General features: G+C 34.3%; 1 long non-coding RNA gene across 9 annotated transcripts; it reads left to right on the top strand.

Moving 5' to 3' along the window:
• Nucleotides 1-1,654: 1,654 nt before the first annotated feature.
• Nucleotides 1,655-4,106, top strand: LOC145160218 (uncharacterized). 9 transcript variants are annotated; one of them, XR_013738070.1, is made up of 6 exons: nucleotides 1,655-2,286; nucleotides 2,367-2,489; nucleotides 3,063-3,178; nucleotides 3,279-3,329; nucleotides 3,575-3,654; nucleotides 3,782-4,106. It is a non-coding gene; the product is annotated as an uncharacterized LOC145160218 (long non-coding RNA). The 9 variants fall into 9 exon arrangements; XR_013738073.1 differs by having other exon boundaries at nucleotides 3,261-3,329; XR_013738068.1 differs by having other exon boundaries at nucleotides 1,655-1,922; nucleotides 1,996-2,286; nucleotides 3,063-3,654.

Here is a 4,106-nt window from a genome sequence, read left to right as displayed (position 1 = left end):
ATATGTCTGCGTGACTCTTGCATGTGTTATGTGCTTTTATGTATACCGAGCGGGGCCCGATGAACATTTTGTATGCTATTTACCTTTGTGATTATTGCATGTGTTATGTGTTTATCTGTTATATAATTATATGTATACCGGATGGGGCCCGATGTCGGGCGGCACCTGATGACTTACAAATCTGTATACCGAGCGGGCCCGATGCCTGGCGGGACCCATTATGTATTTATTATGTATGGTAGGTGGTATTTTGGGAAACTCACTAAGCTTTGTGCTTACAGTTTTTAGTTTATGTTTTCAGGTACTTCTTGTTTGAAGGGGAAGAGTATGTGATGATTGTAGTGCACACACCACCTCATTCCGCATTTTATGATTACTCTGATGTTTTTGGATGTATTTGATACACTTTGTTCCTCCATGGTCTTATGATGATGTTTGGATAATAGTTTTATTAATTTTAAAAACGAAAATTTTTGGTGTTAATTTTTGGGACGTTACATTATAGGGGACCGGTAGGTCAAGGAGAATTCTCAGGCCTTGGGCCAGCCCAATTCAGGCCCAACTAGCAAGGAGTTGGGCAAGGCCGCCGTGGGTGTCGTGTGAGGCTGGCAGGCGCGCACCACGCAAGGCTGGCGGGTGCGCACCAGGGAAGGCTGACAAGGAAGCCCCAGACCGGGCTGGAAGGAGAGTGTTAGGCAAGGGAGCGCCAGGGCGGGCTGACAGGAGAGCGTCAGGCAATGCTAGCGCGCCAGGGATGTCTAGGCCATGTTAATGAACCTAATATCATCAAGTCCCCCCGAGTTTGATGTGATTGGTACGCGGCCAATGACATTGGACTGGACTAAGTCATATAAACCGTACATCATTAATATATATATATATATATATATATATATATATATATATATATATATATATATATATAAATTAAACTCGTGATTTCTCAAAAGCTTAATTGAGGGTGTATTTAGCACTTCATTTTGAAAAAGGGACGTGGAGAAATAATTAAATGTTAAAGACGACAAGAAAAGATTAGGTTCAAAGAGTCAAGAAAGAGCAATGACAACCACTTTATTTCAAGATTTGATTATTAATCTAATAATTAATATCATCACATTTATCACCACCATCAAAATTAAATTACTTTAAAATTTAAATGATGAAAAACTATTGTTACCATAAATAAATTATGCTATAAAACACATGTTTTTGAATATGTTTTATATTGAAAACTAATACAACTGAAATATGAAACTGCAAATGTTAATGTTAAGAGCGCTAATGTTTAAATGTTTTTAGAATAAATAAAATAGATTTTAGGTATTAGATTGTCAAGGAACTGTAATATCTTATTCATTTTATTGATATGAAATGAATTTGTTTTTTATTTTGTTTGCAATTTGTCTAAAGAATTTAAAGACAAATTATGTGACAAGACAAAAAAAGATAAAATGTATATGGTATGGTGTCACTACAAACAAAATTACATTTAGTGGTACAAGTTTTTAGTGGCATATTTATTTTTGTGCCTATACAGTATAATAATAAAATTACATTTAGTGGTACAAGTTTTTAGTGGCATATTTATTTTTGTGCCTCTATAATATAATATGTTTTCAGTGGCACATATTTTTATATGCCACTGTATCATGATTGAAAGTTCTAATTTTTGTTGGCCGCTAGTTATTTTCCTTTTAATTTTCATTTCCCGCTCCTGATTCCCTCCACTGAAAGCGTTGCACATACCCATTTTAGCTTCTAGGTCAAAACTCAAAAACACATTTGAAATTTTGGATCCTTGAAATCAAAATCCCTTCCAATTTCCAAAACCCCCGTCGCTCGTGTGTGTCATCTCGTTGTTTGTAGCTAGTAAATCTCGGCATCTCGTCGGTTGAAGCTCGTTTCAGATTAAATCTTTCTCGGTATATCGTTGTCGATTGAAGCTTTCCATATCTCATCAATGATTTCATCTTGTTTTTTTTGCCCCTTAAACAGGTACGATTTCAGATCCCCGACATTCATCTCCAACCCCGTATCTTGAGTTGTTATATTTCCATAGAAAATGTAATCGAAAAATCCCCGACAGTTCCCCAATCCGGGTTTCCCATTCCCCATTCGGTCCAGTGACCATGCTACTAATAATTTGAATTGTACTCTCAGTTCTCCCATTAGGTAATTAATAGAGCTTACTTTTAGGAACTTGACTTAGCCCTATTTCGTCTTGCTTTCTGCCCCTTAAACAGGTACGATTTCAGATCCCCTGCATTCACTTTGTTGACTTTCACAGTAAGTCAAGCAACTATCATTTGAAAATTTAGTTGGGTGGTTTTTCTGCATTGACACGTTTCTAATACCCAAAAATGTAGGATTTAGGCAGCAAGTGGATACTTTTGACTCCAATTCCAATAGTTGAATTTTTACAGCCTCTAGTCGTACGTCACCTAAGTTTTGGCTTCCAAGGGCCTCTTGTGCTTTTTCAAGAACTCATTGTAAGTATTTCCCATGTGTTTCTAAGCATAACTGCAAGTGTCTCTGTACCATGAACAAATACATTTTTAGAATCTTCCTTTGTACCTCAAGTTGCTCATGTAGCCTTCTTTGAACTTTAATTTGCATATGTATTGCTTCACTTATCTATAAGTTTCTGAATGGACATTTGTATAATTAGAAATTTAAAATCAACATTTGAGTGTATACATATGTAAAACTGAATAAATATATCTTACTTGTTTGGTTGAGGCCAAACACTTGAATTGCTCATGTGGGTTCCATTTGTTTCACCATTGGCATCTCCTGCTGGTGCAATCATACCTACAACCAGAATGTTTCCTATCATGTATCAAATTATTTTCTACTATAAATTGTCACAAAACATCTTAAAATGGATTCTTGGATTTCTTATCAACTTTATTTGTGGCACCACTATTATTTTTCAAGTATAGATTTTTACTGTGCCAGTAATTTTGCTAACCAAACATGAAAATTACTTTAGATTCATGCAAAACATGTTAAAAGGAATTCTGATCGAAGGTTTTCTCAGATAAATTTAATTGTTGTTGCAGTTCATGTGAAGCTTTTTTGTTGTGCTCAATTCCCTCAAAAGTCACATCTGGTGGTAATGTGGTATTCCTGCTAGCCTCTCATTTTTGGACATATGAATTCACCATTATACCCTTGGGTTTGTCTTTGCGTATCTTTATTTTTGAAGTTTATCTTTTGATGTTGTTTGGTGTTTTTTAGTTGTTTCTTTTTGTAATCAGTGTATTCATTTGGTCCAGAGCATTGAACAAAGGATCGGCCCTGCTTATAATTAACAGATACATCCTGAGGTTTTTTTATTGATTCTTTTTTTTTTCTGGACATTTTTACCCCTGGCTCTGTTATGAAGGTTTTCTCATATAATTTTTATTGTTGTTGACTTGACCATTATACCCATGGCTTCTACAACTAATTTTCCTTCCTAATCTTAGCATAAAACAATATCATACATGTGTTATGTTCTTTAGATTCGTTGTCATTATAAATAATATATTCATAACCATTTTATGTTTTGTGTTGCTTATGTATTTGTTAGGAATTACAAGGTCATGTACTTCACCCACTTTACGTGAATGATGCACCAGAACCATATTCACATACCATATCTTATTAAATGTATTGAAAAACGTACTTCTTTTCTTCATATTTACAATATTCTATTTCAATTTACTTCTATAATTGTGGAAACTTTTTAAATTAATGTTCTAATAAGAAATTGTCTATGTGGCGTAAAATATTACAGAAATGGTCATTGTGGCAGAAACTATTACAGAAAAGGTCCCTACGACAGAAAGTTGTTAGAGAAAAGGTCCTTGTGGTAGAAAATGTTGAAATGATCCCTGTGGGTTAGCTCATACACAACAAGCATTGAGCAATTATGTGAAGTTTGGAGATCAATCTAGTTTTGTTTTTTTCCTCAACAAATATTTAGTATGATAGTTTTATCTTTTGAGTGTTACTAGAATAACATTTAGACTTATTAATATTTTTTGAAGACTTTTGGTTGTTAAATATTGTTGTTAAACAAGATAAATTAGAATTTAAGCGATGATATAGTGTTTTCTATT

This window comes from Lactuca virosa, chromosome 2 (genome assembly GCF_052849685.1).
Source record: "Lactuca virosa cultivar CGN04683 chromosome 2, Lactuca_virosa_CGN04683_v6, whole genome shotgun sequence".
NCBI lineage: Eukaryota > Viridiplantae > Streptophyta > Magnoliopsida > Asterales > Asteraceae > Lactuca > Lactuca virosa.
This window is presented reverse-complemented; position numbering and strand designations above follow the sequence as displayed.